Source organism: Cinclus cinclus, chromosome 3 (genome assembly GCF_963662255.1).
Source record: "Cinclus cinclus chromosome 3, bCinCin1.1, whole genome shotgun sequence".
Lineage (NCBI taxonomy): Eukaryota > Metazoa > Chordata > Aves > Passeriformes > Cinclidae > Cinclus > Cinclus cinclus.
This window is the reverse complement of record NC_085048.1, coordinates 73,232,936-73,252,357: the sequence shown is the minus strand read 5'-3', so window position 1 is coordinate 73,252,357 and position 19,422 is coordinate 73,232,936. Positions and strand designations below refer to the sequence as shown.

The window sequence follows — 19,422 nt, the reverse complement described above, 5'->3', positions numbered from 1 at the left end:
TCAGCTGAGCTGACTCTTGAAAAATTTCCAGCTCCTGCACAGTGAACTTTCCTACTTGTAAATATTAGGACTCATTGTGCCAAGTGCAAGGCAGTTAATGGCCACCATTCTCATTCCTGTGCTGAGTATTTGTGATTATTTTTTTCTTTACCCTATCCTGATCTACACTACAATTGTCTAACCCTAGGTCTAACCCTACACTTGGCTTTGAGATATTTTTATGATATCTAGCCCTGTGTCTAACAATCTAACCTTCCTAATAACATCCCCATTTCATTTGTTATGGTTTCTTCTAAATTCCTTTAGGGGAATCTATATTTTTAAAGCTTCTATTTCAGATTTCTTAGTGGTAAAATAATCTCTGATTTTCTGTGGCCATTATCCCTATTAAAAACATCTAGACATAATATAACTTAAGGGGCAATTTTCTAAAAGAATCACTGATAAACAGAAAAAATGGTAAGCCATGTGAAACCAATAAAAGAGATGGGGCAGCTGAAAGTTATATTTTTATAAAGTAAAAGAATAGGCAATGTTAAAGCCCAGAAATGTCTGGAACAATGTTCTGCTGCAAAAGAATGTCTAAACCAAACTGATATATTTGACAGCAAACTGACAATTTAAATTACTTTCATGATCAAAAAAGTTTCAGAACAATTAAAACTGGCAACATAGTACTTTGTTCAAAATTTCTGCACTTTATTTTTCATTTGTACATTTTTGAGATACATATTTTTGGATCATACACATAGTGAATGGGTCTTTTTCCTTATGTTGCATATTTGTCTACAAGTTGCATTTTCAACAGGAAATGTTTCAGTGAGGCTGTTTTAGTGTTTTGATTAAAAATATTTTGAATGTACTCTCTGCATAATATATTAAAATGTCAGTTTTCTTTCCACTTGGATTAGAAAAAAATCCAGAATTTATGCCAGGGAATAGTTGTGCTTCTTGATTATGCTTAGGTCTAGAGATAAAATTTGATAGAATTATTTTAATTTTTTGTTCCTACCTGAAAAACATAATGAGTGCAGGTTCAAAAATTTAATTTTCCACAAAACAAAACCAAAATACTTTTGGGGTTATTAATCTCTGTAATTCCCAACATCAGAAGTCTGCTGCTTCTAGAGAATGGATGGAGGATGTGCCAAATTCAGAGCAGGCAACTCACAGCTAAGAAAAGAATGTAATCAGGAAACAAGTGGGCAGACACACAAGTGAAAGTGAGAAAGGGTTGCATTTGACAATTGGTTGACTACAGAGCAAACTGAACATTTCTAGCTCAAGTCCACCAGTATTCTCTTTGCACTATCCAGCATTAGTGCCCTGAAGGAAAAGGACTCAGTGTTTGCATCAGCAGGGGTGAGGGAAGAAGGAAGAAGGCAAAAATAATGGAGATGGATGTATATGGAAATGTCCTCTCCAAATTTCATTACTTTAATTTTCAATTCAGTTGAAAATTATGTCTCAGCAATCCCTGGCTGGTTTGTAAGAAGGATTGAAATATTCCCGTTCCCTTTTCACCACATGAAGATCTGATCACCTGACATTCTTGCTGTTAAAATCTGCCTTGCATTCTAGCCTTTTTAAAAGACATTGACATTTAATGCTGATTATTTGCATGATTAGTTCGAATTTAGTTATCTTCTTCAGCACGGACTTGCCTCTGCTCATTTTGTGACAATTGGTTTGTTTTAAATATAGGAGTTTGCAAAGTAGTATTTTTTTATTGTTTGGGTTTTATTTTCTTTGTTGAAATAATTTCAAATGTGGTTATTTTGTTTTTTTTTTATTATTATTGCACACCTTAATACTGTAGACCTTTAAGCAGAACAAAAGACTCCATGCTTACTTCTGGATATGTAAGGTGGGCATGCCTAGTTCAGAGCAGGCAATGACACGGCACACTTTCATTTTTTCACTGATAGATATTAAGCCAGCACATTGCTGGACTGCAGGAGGAGTTCAGGAGAGCTGAGTCCTACTGGCGTGCTGCCTGCAGCTTACTGAGAGACCAGGTTGAGTTGCTGACCAGGCAGAACATGGAGCTTGGAGATGAGCTCAGAGTTTTGGAACATCAGAGACAGAAAACAGGAAAAAAACCTCCAGAGCTATGAATTTCATAGACAGAAAATCAGAGACCCTGGCACTGGAAGATTCTACCTGCTTAATACTGTTTGAAAAATTCAGTATTTTTTCTTTGGAGCTGTCATGTGTAAATACTGTTCCTCCATTCTTGCCATGCTTAGCCTGAAGGGGCAAAAGTCAGCTCTAGAGTGAGCCATGTTAAAATGCACTCTTGGTGTGGTCCTCTCCCAACTAGCCTTTTTATCCATGAGGTGTGCAACTTTACCAGGTGATGCAGCCAGCCTGTCATAGACACTTAGACCAGATGTCTCCCTCCACTAACTAGAAGGGAAGGGAGTCTAGAGAACTGATTTACTTTCAGTGCCTAAATTAAAGCCTCCTGAAAGGCCTCCTGAAAATAATTCTACTCTTTATTATATATATATAATGCCATTTACCTTCTAAACAAAACATCTTTTTCAGCCTGGAAAAAATATAGTTGGACCTGCTATTAAATCTTAGTTCTTATTTTATGCTGCAATCAGTGGCCTGCCTTACCGAGGCACAAGTTGGATTCTTGAATGAGAGTTACACTGGGATGGAGCAGGAGGGATAAACAGGGTGGAAAATAGATCTGGCTAAGATAAATGTCTTTGCGTCTCTGGAAATCAAAATTATTTAACCATAGGTTTACAGAGTGCCTTGGAATTTTTTTATTCAGTATTCCACATGTTTAAAACACTTTTAGGGTTTTACTTGTTCCATTACTATATAATTGAGTCTCTTCTTGTAAGGGAGTTAAAGGAAATTAAAGTCACTCACTTTTTACACAGGGGACAGCAAGCCTTTGTGAAATTAAATGGTTCAAACTAGAATTCAAAAAAACCCTGAAATTTGGGTTGAGTGGGTCATTTCATTACCTTGTGTGTATCCAAGGGAGAAAAAGACCTGCTTTGAGGGATCAGTTTCATCCTATGTGTGTCAAGGAAACTAGAAAAAATAATTATCTCCTAGATGGTATAATCTGATGAGATGAACCTCCCACTTCCACAGAATGGCCAAACCTAGAAGAAAATAAAATTGAGCCATTTTCTCTTAGGCATTTCCCTAATTTTCAAATCAAATTTCTAGTAAGGTGTCTTTAAAAAATGTTAGAACCACCAACAAACCTGTCCTTTGCTTTATTGGAGTGAAGAAGTTTTGTGTCTCTTTTTCAATTTGATTGTAATGCACTTATTAATGAGATTTTTCACCTAACACCTAAATTTCATTGAAAATGTAATTTGAAGTTAAATTGCACTTTATTTTTACTTTTCCCAAACCTACCTGCTCTTGTGATTCATCCTTTTATAGATTGTGAAGGTCAGAAAAAAAAAAGATTAGTCACAGGTGCAAAATTAAAATGCATAAAAATTCCAATAAAAACCAAGATAAGAAAAAGTTAATTGACTTCTGCTGGTGGCCAGATTTCTGTTTTATTTCTACCACTTTGCTGTTGTAAAACTACTGGTCAAGACACTGATTATTTTTGTTGTGTGAAACTAATACTAGGATACTGTATATGAAGATGATGGGATGGTACCTACAAAGTTTTTCTTTGATGCTGGGGAATTTCAGTCCCTAGCAGAACATCATGTGGAATTTCATTCATTGTGTTTAAATATCATAATATTTATGAAATGAAAGTGGCCTTAAATTTTAGTCAGATGGCTTTGAAGGCTGTTTGATTCTACTAGCTGTAACTTGAACTTAAAATTATGTATTTACAACAAATTCTCCACCAGGCTGCAGAAGCTATTCTGTGAGGGACAGCCTCTTCATCCAAACCAGAAGAAAGTTCATAGAGAGGTAATCACAAGAGCCACAGCACCTCTCATGTGGGTCTGAAGACATCTTTGCAACAACACTTCCTTAGAGATATGAATAGTAAAGTATGCATCCCTACTGCCAGTAGTCACTTTCCTGGAGTTTCAAATATGTATTTAAGAGAATGTTTTTTGGAATCAAAATTTTTTCAACTGGAAGTGTGTATAAGCATAATCATGTTTTCTTTCTTGCGCATAATTCTACATTAATTATAGATTTTCATCTGGTTTTGCAGAAGCAGGAGAAAAAGCTTTCTTCTCCCCCCCTTCTTTTCTAGGCCTAACTCAACTGTATGTTTTTTTTAATGGGTTTTCTGAAATTGTTGCACCTAGTACTCCACAGGCTGATTTTACAGGGAATCCCCTTGCCTTGGCAAACCATAAATCTCCTATTTTGCCATTCAAGGCTTTACTTGCCAATATGTAACAGTGTACTTCTGCCTGTTCCACTCAGTAGGAAAACCACTCACATTTTTACAAGTTGTGACAAGTTAGCTCAGTATGTCAAGTGAGATGCTTATTTCTGGCTGGTGTGTCCATGACTGCTCCTCCACAGCCAGCTTACCACATTTCTAACACATCTCACTGTTTAGAATTTAGATATCTAAGTATCTCTTTATGCTTTTCTTTCTCTTGGCTTTGTATTCTTGCTTCATATTAAGGGAACCTTGGACATTACAAATCCCCTTTCTTACTTTTACTCAGATTTGGTTGAAATCTATGTTTTGTTCAAGTGTACAGTCTCTCTGAAATTCATCTTCTCTACTGGAAACTATTCCTTCGGCTAAAGGGAAACTTAGATTATCCAACACACTCTGCCTGTATACGGACTGAAACAAAATGTAAAAGAGATCAGATGAGAAGGGAGGTAAATGTTCCACTATAGTGAGCATGACAGTGTGTGTTTGAAAGTCACTAGAGTAACTTTGGTGAATTCTATACAGTGCCAGATACAAAAAGAGATACTGATAATTTCCTCCTATGGCATATAGCCATGTCCAATACAATTGCGACTTCAGCAACAGTTTTGAAAAGAGGGAAGTTGAGGACAACAGACTTTTGGGCTCCCTGCTATCTGGGCTTTCACAATCTAGCCAGGTTTGGATCCAGTCCAACTGGAATCCAGCACAAGCATGAGCTAGACTGGTGGGCATAGTGCCCAGATGTCCTGAATGAACTCTAAAACATTTGTCAGAGGCACATGCTCTTTATCTGATTTGATAGCACAGAAAGGCTTTACAGTGAATAATAGAGTGGCTGTCAACTATTTGACTCTAAAATTGAAGTCTCAGGCAAATGGAACATTAAACAGAAGCCAAAAATCTGTGTCATAGTGATAGATATGAACACAGTGAGTCATTTGTGTTTTCTTTGCATTTGAGCTCTTTTGATGCAGGTGAATGCTTTCCCTCACAGATCCTGTGAATCTGGATAATTCTGAATTTGGGATATAGATAAAACAAATTATCATAGTATTTCTATCCAAAATCAAGAAACTGAGCAGAGGAACAATTCACAGTGAATAGGATAGCCTTGAGCAACAGAAGGGTTGTCAGGCATTGGGCTGAACAGGGAAGTAGTGGAATCACCATCCTTGGCAGTGTTCAAAAAAAATGTGCGGATATGGCACTTTGGTACATGGTTTAATGGTGGATTTGACAGTTCTGTGTCAGTGGTTGGAATTGATGATCTGAGAATCTTTTGCAACCTAAAATATTTTATGGTTCTAGGACTGGAAGAAGACATGCATGTCTTCTATAACATATGTAAGTTAAATCTAGCTTGGACTGGTGAGTTTAGTCAGTTGTAGCCAAGAGGGCAAAACAATTTCCATCTGACTTATTTTTGTCAAAGCTAATAGAATTTGAGGGTATGCACAAAAACAGTTGATAAGTCTGAAAAATGATCAATACAGGCTAAAGATACAAATTTTTTGTAGACATGATTTCATGAAGTAAAATAAACCCATATCCAAGAGATGTTCTACATCTCTGAAAAAAGTTGTACTCTGGTTGCCTATAATACTTTTAAGGTTGATCTCTATTTGTACTGTAACGTGACCTAGCTGGTGAGGAACAGTCCAGGTCAAGTTGTGCTTTGGTGAGAGAAGAAAAATTTTAACTGCACATCATTAGTGATTCTTTCAGACTATGAAAGAATGAACAGATGGGCCAACATAGCTATTATTTATGAATTTTTTCTATTAACTAACATGGATCCTCTGAAAACAAATTGATTTCTGAATGCAGCTCATTAGCAAGAACGTGTTGCCAGTTTCCTGCCTAACATGCACCTATGGATAGATTTTAATGATTTCTATGAAAAAAGATGAATTCATTTGCCTGGCAGGATTGGAAGTGGGAGGAGGGGAGGGGAATTGCACTGAAAGTTATACTGATAGCATTTCTTAATTCTTCAGACAAGGTCAAATATGTTTATTTCCAATCTTAGATGGTTTTTGCTGTCTAAACTTGCAAGGGATTTTTATGAACTCTGAGCATGTTATTTCCTTGCCTATGAATGCTCTTCCTGACAAATTACCAACTCTGAAGCAGGGAAGGTCTGTGAATATGTGGACAGAATTTCATAGCACTTGAACTTCACTGCTTTATCAATAAGTACTTGTTGCTTTTTCTCAGGGTTTTGATTTTTTAGGGGGAATGTGAACTCTACATGACACATTTGAAGGTAGTAAGAGATTCTTATTTATGGGACTTGACAAGTGAAAGATTTCTAGGAAAATTTGAAGAAGAGCTGTAGATATTAACAGCTGGGAGGCAAAAGCTCATTAGAAAATGTAACTGATCATTGTTTAGCATGAAGATCCAGGAGAACATCTTTTTAGAATTCCTGTGGTCAAGTGGACACTTAGTAACAATACCTCCTGTTCTCCACTGCCTTCCTGATATCATGGATCTGTAGGACTAGAGGAATTTCAAGAGGTCCCTGCTTTTGCCAAGAGCAGGATCAGTATCACTGATGGCAATCCAAACTGCTTCAATAGTTCCCATCATGAAGATACAGAATGAACTGTCTACATGTTCTTTATGAAGTCAAGTTCCCTAACTAAACTACACCTCTTTTGTTGTCACCAGCTGATCTGGTGATTAATGGTTTTTTTATGTTTTCAGTGAAAACTGGAAAAAATTATCTACCTTGTGCATGTTGAGATGCTGCTTCTTCCTCTAATCCTGTTGCCCCTTTGCATCAAGGGTCTGAATTTACTGGTCATCCACATATTTGCAATGAAGAAAGTTGAGATAACTTGATAGTTTTGCTTATGAAAGTGATGGAATTGAGAGAATCTTTATCAAGATCTCAGTCATGCATGATTTGTCCAAATCTTTGTATTTGGGTTTCTTTAAAAGTGAGGAGCAAAGTTGTAATTGTTGCCTGGGATACAGTGATGGCTCTGAATTTTCAAATGATCTCTTAGAATGACATTCCTCTGAATGAAAACAGAGACTACATCTGATTCATGTAAGCCTGTCTGGATTCCTTTGACATTATTGGATTAATAATTGGTATGCTAGTGTATGCAATGCACAAAAAATGAAGTCTGGCTTTTACAATGGCATGTGTTACAAGCTGAAGTACCAACTCTTCTGACTGCATGCTCCTTCAGCTGAATACATCTCATCATGTTCATGGAAACACTGCTACTTTCTCTGACTACATCTTGCCACAAAGCATCTTCTATTCACAAATCTTAGGTAAGGTTTTTAAAAGCTTGAATTGCAACATTCTTTCTATAATAAACCACAAGGAAAACAAATGCTGCCACGTGTTAGTGTCTCACCAAAGCTCATGAATATTTGAGCTGCTGTGGCCCTATTGGCACTTTCTAAACATGGTGAGCCAGCTGGCTCAAAACTAACCAGGCTGTAAAAAAATTCATCTCCGTCTGGTTCTACTCAATGAACCAGGTCAATTCCCCTCTGTAGCTGCTGATGCCTCAAAAAGGAGGGACAGGAAACATGTGGCTGGTGACAGAAGAAAAGGAGTGAGACTGCAGCAATCATGGCTGAAATTGGTTTGGGCTGCTGTGAAACTGCTCAAATGGCTTTTCAAGTTCTTTTAAATAATTTGGCAGTTTCAGTCTTGGGATATTTAGCAATGAAATGATGGAAATTTCCTTCTATCCCTCTTCAATTTCTGAGCTAGTATCTCTTAGTCAGAAATGGCCTTAAAGGAACTTAGTTCTGTACCATTTGTCTCAAGCTGAAGTCCCGGGCATATTTTGACAGTTTGCCCATTCACTTTTATTTGAAAACCTGATTATGTTTGGAGAACACAGGCATATCCACAGAATCTGCCTGCAGAAAATATCACCAAATGTAAAATATAAATAATATTCTTTTTAACAATAAATTCTATTAATTTATGTACCTTCTAGCACCCTTATCTCTGAAAGAGCAAATCAGTTGCCTTTCTCCTGCTGAGAACTGTTTTATACTTGGAGGAAAAAATTAGCCTTTTAAAATCCTGCCATTTCCTAGTGTTGCAGTAGAATTGATTTCTTGGCTCCTTCCTTATAAGCATACATTAAATTGTAATGTCACTTATTAATATAAATAAGAAATCACCTTCCACAGCAGCAGCAGACACCCTAAATTTCATTGATTACACACAGAAAATTTTACAGCTGTCAAACACTGACCACTGTAATCAGAGAAGGAGCAGTGCAGTCTTCCCATCTGTGCTTTGCTAGTCCCACGTCCCTTGAGCAATAGCTCACGGACTTGAGTAAATTAAGCTGATGGCAAATATATTCTTTCCATGAATAGCTTACAAGTATCTTTTCAAACACCCTCTCTTCAGTGTGTGAGACATTTCAAATTAGAGTTATTGGTGCCATTTCCAAATTTTTTTGATTGTTTCTTTGTTTCTTACCATCCTGTACTCACTCCTAGTCATTCATCAGCTCAATGCATTAGAGACCCTTCTGCTATCAATTCTGATAAACAGAGACATAATTCCCTTACCATTTCTGGGTTAGTTTAGCAATGTGGGCAGTGAGACTATGTCTTTGTCTCACATCGCCAGGCAATTCTACATTAGGTACATTACCTTCAAATTTTGGTTAGTCAGGAGAACAGCCTCAGTTCTCCTGTCATATCAATGTAATATTTATTTAGCAGCTGCAAATGCCTGAGAGTCATTGTGTAAATCCTGTAAATGCCATGTATCTCATGGTGGTCATGCAGGAATATTTTATGTTTCCTCTGTGCTCTGCTCTAAGGTCTCCATAAAAACTGGGGAAGTGCTTTTGAGTGTCCATGATCTTTCCAGTCTAAATAACTGGTATAGTTTGTTTGAAAACTTTTGCATCTCATTTCCCTTCTGTGGCTCACACACCCCTTAGGGTCCTACAAGTCTTGTGTCAGCCTTGATTGATGGAAATGTATGAGATAAAACACAGAAAAGTTGGACAACCAGCAAGCAGAAATGAACTGTTGTGCAATATATTTTACTTGAGTCAGCCCAGTTGTGATAACTGAGATGAGAGTCTTTCAGCAGCTGTTGGCCTCACACTCTGCCCCTTGGATTACCCTTGACTTGCATTGCTGTCCAAGCACAGAGAAATGTGGGAAGCAAAGCAAGACCCCAAATACAGAGCGATGTATAAAATGTGTGTGTGTGCTTGAGTGTGTCTCTTTGGGTATGCCCATAGATACAATTAAGCATTTTCCTAAAGTTTTAACCACTTAATGATTTACCCATTGTAGGAGGATTTTTAATGCTACTTGAAGATGCTTATATAAACTTCATACAAATGTATTTACACTTTTTAGGGCATAAATAGCTCTGTGCAAAAAGCCACTCCTTTGAGATCAGAGACAAAGGAATACCAAGAAAAGAAAATATCTAACTTCTCCACTGGTAGAAGCACAACACCAACTGGCAGGAGGACCCTTCATCAGGGAAGACTGACACCTTTTGAACCAGACAAAATACGTCAGCAACAAGGTATATTTAAACTGTCTTTATTTTATTTTTATTATATCTTTCAGAATCTGTATTTAGATCCTGGTCCCCACATGGCTGCTGCTTGGCCTTCTTTCCCTGGAACTGCAGATTTTTTGTCAGTAATTATCTAAGAGACTGTTCATACATTGAGCTATTTAGACACCTGCAGGCCAGAGTGCAGGTGTATGCTTTGAAACCTGCCCCCATTTGTCTCAGAATAAGTTCAGGGGTGATCACATGCATCAGGAATTGAGGCACTGCATGGACCAGTGGTTCCCAGTGAGGCCAGGGGCTTGGAGAACCAGGGCTAGCCCATGGAGTGTAACAGGGCTCTGGCTATCCCACAGCCCTGGCCAGGAAGGAGGGCAGGCTGGGTGTGGAAGGAAGGGAAGACCAAAACCCCAATTGTCAAAGCCCATAGTGACGAGACAGACCTGGGGTCATGACAGGAAGTCATCCCATGGGTCAAGGCTGGGATTTGGATCAGTGAGCTGCATGGCCGGACACAAACATTACTGCAATGCAATCCACCATGGAGCAAATGAATCTCCCAAGAGAAAAGATGGGGGGAGTGGGGGGACTTGGCCCTGTCTGAAGCTTCTTTCAGCTCTTCCATCCTTTCTTCTTTTTTTGCACCAGTCTGAACCAAGCTTAGGCACCAAAAGCTTAGACACAGGCAGCTAAACTCCTAGGAAGGAGAAGTGTATGGCATACTCTTGCCTTATCACTGATAGCTCCCATATTGAAGTGAAGCATGGTAGTAAGACAGGGCCTCTTCATTTTTCTTCAGGTTTTACATCAGCCCTCTCCTGCTGGAGAAAGATATAATGGCAGGAAATCACCTGGAGCTGTCTCACATCTGAGTGGTTAAGGAGCCCGCCTCATCTTCCTGTGTAAAAGGTGAGGTCTGTGGAAACCTCCTGCCTGATTAGAGTGGTCTGCAATTGATTTGGAGAAACTGGTCCCCAACTCTTAACTCATAGAGAATTGAGTCACTAAAACATATCTAGGATTCTTAGAAGTATTGTCAAATTCATATTTTACAAGAGAAAGCAGATTGTGTTGCCACCTACTTACTGAGTTCATTGTCCCAGACATTCAGAATGGGAGAATGGATGCAGATTGCATTTCATTTTGGTTCAGGACAGAGCACCTTTTGGAGGATGGACAAACTGTTAGCAAACATTATCAGTGTAAGAAGCAACGTATTGCAAGACTCTGAGAGCATCTTTAAAAAGCCTGAGACAGGTATGGACATGTTAGTCAGCAATTTTCATTTGCTTTCAATGACCCCTTTTCCTTTGATTTTTCTTACAGGACACCTTTTCCCATTTCATATAGCTCAGAAAACACGTTCCTCTCACATAACCACAAGAATGACACTTGCAGATTTGCATCCAGCAGAAACAATGAAGAAAGAGATATTTCTCCATCTAACTCTGTAAAATAGAGTTACAAGGAGTCTGTGGTCTTAGTTTTCATAAACAGCATGCTAACTCCCATTCATTTGGCAACAATACTCTCCTGGCTTTATTTTTTTGCATTTATTCTTTATATAAGTGGAGTCTTTAAAACAGTATTGCAATGGCTTTCAAATAGTAGGCTAGATTTCTTTATCAATATATTTCTGCACAAGTGTTGAACATTAACAGATTTATGTTGTTAGTTAACATTTTAATTTTATCTCAGGAAGAAGAAGCTCTTTAACAGGCAGAAAAATTGCTAAGAGCTCAAATAAAATGGCTTTTGTGACCACACAGGAGAGGAATTACATCTGTGCATGCAGCCAAAATCAATTCTGTAGTACTGAAGGTTCATATAGAGTTACTTGGGAAGAAATGGTTCTTAACATACCATGCCAACAATTTGTTAATAAATCAAGTTTAATCATTTTGGTTGGCATAGTCCAGAACCAGGCATCTCTCAAGTGACCTGTGTGGAAGATGAGCAAGTGTATATGAAATGAGTTTGGTCAATAATACACTAAAGTTGGTCAAGAAGAAACCTGACTATCTTCCCTATTCCTGCAGGGCTGTGCATCTTATTTTGCTTAACATTAAAAACAAAATGGTGGGGTGAGAACTTGGAACATGTGCTACAAGTAAATTCATCTTATGAAAAGAAAATTTCTTTTGGTTTTCTTTATACACAAATGAGGCAAAAATAATGCCTGTTCTTCAGAGATAACTTTTGAAACACAAAGATATAGCATGACTTCCTTCAAGACCTAATCTAACTGAAAGGCACTGCAGTGCTGCTCATTTTCTTTGACTTAATCTATATTGGGTGCTCTGTGTGTTTGAAGGTAGAAGAGGTGCTTTCTGATGGATGACAAATCCTCACTTTCCTCGATGGTACTAAAAAGGAGATTAGTGCTGATAAAAGGATGACAATGATCAGGTTCTTCAATAGTGATGTAAAGAAGAACATGCCAGATCAGAGGGTGGTGGGTAACTTTTTGTTTTCTTTAAGGAAAATAAAATGAGTAACTGATTTTCCAGCAAGGTTCTATAATTTATCTTGATCTATCAATTCTGAGAGAAACTGAGAGATATTCTGAGAGATAAGGGTGTTGTTTTAACAACCGTGAGCAGTGAAACTACTTCATCTACAAAAGACAGAAGCGGAAAGGCATGGAGATAACAGTCAAAGAAGGAACGAATGTGTAGCTGGCCAAGCAGGACTCTGAACAAAGGCAAGGGGCATGGGCAGCCCTCTGAAGCAAGGCTTGGTTTTTATACATCTGTAGGGCAGGCAGCACAGAGGTTTATTTCATGTCAGCATTGCGTAAGTATAAATAGTTAATAATTATGTGGGCTGAAGTGGCAATAAGTGAGGCTTTGGCAGCACTGGGATTATTTTAAATTAGTAGTTCATGGATGAAAGCCAAAGCATAAAGGTGGGAAGAGGACTTTCACATACACACTGTTCTCCTGCACACAACAGAGTTGAAAGTAGCATTGTCTGGATACAGCTGTAGAGGGTGAATGAGAGGAAGGAACAGCAATGTGAACATAGCTACTTTTATGGATGGCAGATGCAGAAAATTACCTTCAAATGACTTTTTAAAGATGGCTTACTTTTGAGCACACTGTTATGGCTGAATCTGTTTATGCAAATATTGTGAACATGCTGCTATCATCTCACTCTCCTTCCAGATTTACTATTATGCAGGTGCACAGATAATTCACACTGCTTATCCAGATGGCCTGGAGGTGCTGCAGTTCCCTAACAATCAGATAGGTATGCAAGAGCTCATAATGTGAACTGCATATGCAAATTTATTTCTATTATGAAAGTGTGGTCTGAATTCTGACTCCAGCAGATTGCATATTTTCTTGCCATTTTACATTTTCTCTGCATTTCACTTTTAGTATATTCCATTACTTCACTTCTCAGTTTCCTCCTACAAGCAAATATAATAATGTAAATGTAGTTCTTCCAATTCTGATTATCTGATTATGTGATTCTTTAATTTCTTTTAACAGTATTGTAGATAAAATTTACATCCTCACTACAATGTCAAAAAAAGCATCCTGACCTAGCTTTGTGTAAGGCAGTCTGAAAGAACGTCTTCCTTTTAACATCTTCTTTTCTACACAAAAAACATTATCCTGATGGCACACAAGAAACTGTGTTCCCAGATCACGTGTGAAATGCCTCTACAGTGATGGACAGAAGGAAACATTTTTCCCAGATGGTACAGTAGTAAAAATGGGAAAGTAAGTCCTGTGTAAATAACAGGGACCACATTTTGGACATAGGTAGAGTGACTGACATTTAGAACTATGGTTGGATTTTGCACAGTTGGGAAATTTCCAGATGAAAGGAAGAAGGATTTATAAGATAACAAAGGGTTTGCAAGAATGTGGCACTGAAAATTCACTTCCACCTTGAATGATAGGTGATGATTCACCACTGTCAAAATGACTGAAATATTCCTCATTTAGTTCCATGTAACTTTACACTGGCCAGAGTAGCTAGGAGATCCCCAGCTGTCAGTGTTAGGAACGTGGGTACTAAAGGTATCAGGATGAGGACTCCTGAGCTGTATTCCCAGCTGTTTGGCTCTGCCTCTAATGATGGGCAAAGACTGAGATTATCTCAGTTGATTAGAGCAGGTGCTAATAACACCAAGGTTGTGGGTTTGATCCCTGAAGGGACTATTCACTTAAGAATTGGACTTGAGAGTCCTTGTGGGTCTCTTCCTAGTCATATTCTGTGAATCTGAGTGTCTCTATTCCTCCATGTTAGATGGGAAAAACAGCATCAGGACCCTCTTGCACATCTCTTCTGGAGAAGAAGAGGGATCCTGCCGTAAAATGGACTTTCTGCCTGCCAAATGCCTTGAGATCCCTGCATGAAGTCACATAAAATGCAGATCTCACCATCCATTAGTTATTATACTGCATATTGAGGTCTTTTTGTGAGACCAGATCTCTAATGCCACCCCATGTACATCCTGAGGTTTTCCAATTGACATTATTTTCCATTTTCATTGAGTTTAGTTAGACAGTTCTGTGAGACAGATTAATAAGAGACAGTGTTTTCTCATCACTTCATTCAGTGTTACTTCTTTCAGGAACAGAGATGAAGAGATAAACTGGTGGCATTCAGTGGTGGTCAAAGGGAAATTTACACTGCACAGCTCAGGAGGAGGGAACACCTGGATGGCACTGTGAAAACTGTGTTCTGCAATGGCAGACAGGAAACCAAGTGCCCCACTAGATGAGTTCACATCAAAGATAAGGAGGGTAACCTCTTCGTAGGTAAGAAGTGATTCCTCCCTGCAGAAGGCTGCTCTGAACGTATGTAGCTCAAGGCGTTTTCTTGGCAGGTCAGAACTGTTAGGAAGATTAAACTTGTGAAAATGAATGGATGGATCTGTAAGGCTGAAATTACTTTGGCTCAGCAACTGGTGCTTAGATTGGAATAACCGAAATGAAATGTCTCTTGAATGAGACTGAAGGAGATGCAGTCATACCCTTTTTTGTATTCAACATTAAAACAAATACCCACAGTACTTCTTACCAAAGTGTTTCTTCCATGGTACTGATCACACTTTCCCTAGTTTTTCTGCAATTTGTTGTGAAAGTGACTACAATTAAGAACTACGTTATAAGAACCTCAAATATGTGATTCAACGCTGCCTTAGGTTGGCTAAAATAAATCTACATGAGGTTTTTATATCCTGAGTTAATCATCAAAAAATGTGTGGAAGTGATTAATGTTTTCAGTTTGTTTGGATTCTTTGGAGCAGAATTTCCCAGCATGTATCAAGGCTTATCATGAGCTAGACATTAGACCAAAACCTGAGCAGGAGTGGAGAGAACAGTCAGAGCTCTGGATGTGCCTTCCAACTATATTCAAAAATTATATGATCATAATCTAAAAAATCTGCCTCATGAATTTGAAAATAAAATGTAATGTTTATTCCATCCTAGTGATCATTCTGGATCAAAGATCTGGATCTTCTGGATCTTTCTTCTTCCCCAAGTAGTCTTTCTTCTGTGTTGCCTTGTCTTTGAAAAAAACCTTTCCTGCTATTGCTTTTATTCTTCCAGTATTGCAAAAATATTTCTGGCCAGTGGATCTCTCCATCTGTAAGGTTCTTTGGATGGGACCTGATACTTAGAGGGGGTAATAATTTATCAGACGCTGCTTTCAACTGCCTTCCCCATAGACTGCCTGTCAGAAAACCACAGAATACTTTGGGTTGGAAAGGATCTCAAAGATCATCCTAATCCAACTCCCCCTGCCCTGGGCAGAGACAACTTCCACCAGGCCAGGCTGCTTAAAGCCCCATCCAACCTGGCCTTCAACACTTCTAGTGAAGTGAATTCTTCCAAATCACTGAAACTCTTCTCTTGTAGAGCTCAACTCATTACCTTCCCACTGACTGAGATGCCCAAATATCTCCTTATGCCTTCAAATTCTTGTAGCAACAAATACACTCTCATAGAATGCTGTTTTAGCCTTTTCTCACACCTAAGTGCAAAAATTGCAACATTATGGAATTGCTTCCTCTTTTTTTCTGTTTCCAGGGGCTCAGACAGTTGACAAATCAGCACTCAAATTACAGAGCATCTTTCAAAGAAAGGGCAAGAATCATTGTTGATATCGATCATATACATACTTCAGCTTATTAATTTAATTATGAAGCTGTGATCAGCTGGTGTAATGACAAAATTGTATTGTTTTCCCTTAATTGCTTCATAACACTCCTGCTTTCGACTGCTGAAATAGTCTGTATGGGTTTTGTTTTGTAAAAGAAAACTCTAGGTAAAATAAAATCAAGACATCATTATTTTCCATTGTTTCACTAAGAATTTCAGTTCATGCTACCTTATGCTGACCAAAACAGATCTATGATGATTTTTTTTTCTCAGTTAAACATAATTTAAAAAGTGAATGTGGCTAGTGTTTTCAGTTTGGCTGAGAAACTAGATATGATACAATGTTTTATAAAGGAGCACTTTTTATTCCCAAGAATTCCTATAACAAAAGGTCCCTGTTCTTCAGTTAAAATGCTAACATTTTTTTTGTTCCTGTCTTAAATCAGAAAATAGGCTTTTCTCACAGCTTTTAGCCTTAAATTGCTGTTTATGATTCAATAACCTGCCACTGAATCCACTGAATCTTGTGGATAAGTTATCCCTCCTAATTGCAAACTAAATAAGGAACAATTTTGTTATCATATTGCTTGCTCCTTGCTTCATTAAGCACTCTTGACTCTACTTGCAGGAAACATTTTGACTTTGGGAATAATTTGTCCCACAGTCGTGCACAATGTGCGATACATGGGGAATATGCTCAAAGCAGTCCCTAGAGCTGGGCACAAGGGTGACTCCACTGAAGGTTTTGTACCACTTTTGCTGGCCCGTGTCCAACCATCATTTTACCAAGACATGCTTTTTCAGGTAATATTCTATAGTATAATAGTAAATGGATTTTTGACATAAAGGGCACACAGAGGGTTTGGAAACAAGGGGGCAGAAAATTCACCCGCATGAATGACAATTTCTGTCAGCTGTGTTATAACTGAGAGTCCTTCACAGATGAGTTCTGACACATCCCACTTCGTTTTCCACAGGCTGATTCTCACACCCTCTCTCCTCCACCTTCCACTTGCTTCAGTTAACCAGAAGTATGGCTCTACCATTTATAGTTCATAGCTCTAGGATCAAAAATAACCCAATAATAATCCAAATTAAGTGTGACTGCATATTGTGCTTAAACTGTAGCAGCACACATAGCTACCCTTCGATGGTTTTTGTCTTGGAGGATTTACAATTAAATTTTCATTATTCCTTCAGGGAGATGGAACACATTTGGGAATTACCACTTCTGTCTTCCCACAGATTTTCCTGGCATTAGCAAAAACAAGCTACAGCCAGTATTTGGCCCCAGTTTTTTTCACATTTAGAATATGCTGTGACCTGTGAACAGAGCTAGTTCCAATCAGACAAACTGTGGGCCTCTGGTCTTATCAGAGGACATATGTGTGTGGTTAGCTCATATTTGCAGAAGTCAGGTGTAGGTAACCATCAATTGAATTGGGCAGACTTGTGTGGAAAATGCCCAGCCTCCTGGGATTTGTTTATTTTTAGCTTCACCTTTTGCTCGGAAGGATGCTTTTGGCATGATATTTTTTCCTGCAGCTGGGAAGTCAGTGTTTTTTTTTGGAAGTGCTCTGGCAGTTTCTTAGTTAGGATGGCCACCTTAGGAATTGATGCTCTTGCAGCCTGCAGGGCAGGTTGTGGAGAAGAAGCAGAAGTACATTTTGCCACTTTTTCATAGGTGAGTAAGCCAGACACTCTCTCTGGCTGTGCTCCAGGGCACACACCTTCTGCCAGCCCTCACCCCAGGCACTTGGTTTGGCCTGGAAGTGTCAATCTGCCTGTAGTTCATCAGTACTGTGAAAAAGTTTTCTTCTCACAGTGTCATCCATGGAACAGCCTAAACAAAAGGCTGGATTTTACTTGAGTTTTAACTTGAATTTGTCATAGACATTCTCATGGAGATAAGACTCCAACAGCTTCAAGATATCCCTTGTATCACAGACATCTGCCTTCAAGTCCATCTTACTTCAAGGTGGCTTTCTTTGCACTGCTGCATTACTGGCACATTATACTAACTCAGGATGTTGCCCTGCTCTGAGCAAACTCTCTTGGTTAAGATCATAAAGCCCAATTCAAAACCAAGAGTAGACAGTAGGAAAATACCTAGTGATTCCTGGACCATCTTACATTCTGTTGTGAGGGAATTGTTGCCTAAAAAAGAAGGGATTTGAAACAGTTTTTGGTTCCTGGGTGTGAGGAATAAGGCTCCTATTGGAAAGAGACTTTTGACATCATTAATGGCTGAGACTGTGGCCAAAATTTGAACTTCTGTAAACAATGACTTTCCATATTGAAAAGTAATATATAATTCTATATTCCAATAGTAATATGCATATGAATATATTTAATGATGTTCTACAATTAGACCTCCAGTAACCTTCCATCTCAGGTTTAAACTGGTGTTAGAAGGGAGGCAGCAACATCTAAACTACACTGGGATTATTTCTGAGAATCTCCTTATGGATAAGAGACAGACTGAAGTTCAATTATCCTTAGTGAGAACTTTGCCTGAGTGAGGGGTTTATAAAAACAGGAGATAAACATGGTAAGAAGTGTGAGTCTACCTGCACCTTGCTGCTGGTTGAGGCCTCAGCACAGACAGGCTTGTGCTATTTGCTGCCTGCTAGACTGAAGCAGGGTTTGTGGAGACTTTCTTTGCCATGAAAGAGCAGATGTCTCATGTCACAGCAACCTCAACTACCATTTTTTTCCTTGCATTTCAGTGAATATATGTTCCTAGCTGAACTTCTGCCTAAATTTTTTATATATACTACGCAGCAAAATCCATACAGCCCTTACAATAAACAAAACCATAGAAGTTTTATAACTGTGTATTGTCCATGCGTAACAATGTAAGTGGCAATTTTCATTTAAGTCATGTCCAAGACTAATGGGCACCCTTATATTCATCCTGTTCCAGTCAAAATCATGCTCATTGCATTGCTGCCTTTAACTGTGGCTTTCATTTCCAAAGTAACATAATTTTTCCTCATGGTCCCTGTACAATGGAAGAGTTGTCATTCATGAAATGACTACATAAAGTCCTGTGAAAAATCAAGAGTGAAAACCAGCTCCTCAAACAACAGGCTGCTAAATCCTACCTCCTGTGCTGATACAGTGTCAGTGATACTGAGGTCCTCAACAAGGTCAGAACACCTTTTTCCTCCTCCTCCTTTGCCCCAAACTTTTATTGATGAACATGGCTCCACGTGCCTCGGGATATCCCTTTCATCACCCTGTCTCAGCTGCACTGGTTTTGCCACCTCCCAATTTCTTGGGCACCTGCAACCTACTCACTGAGGGGGAAGAGTGGAGAAAAAGAGAAAACCTGGATGTTCTGAAAAAACTACTCAGTAATAGCCAAAACACTGGTGTGTTTTCAACACTGTTTTAGTTAC

At 38.6% G+C, this 19,422-nt stretch overlaps 1 pseudogene; it reads left to right on the top strand.

The window, feature by feature from the left end:
- LOC134041947 (uncharacterized) overlaps positions 1–14,682 on the top strand; it is a 29,229-nt pseudogene extending 14,547 nt beyond the window's left edge.
- Positions 14,683–19,422: the final 4,740 nt, after the last annotated feature.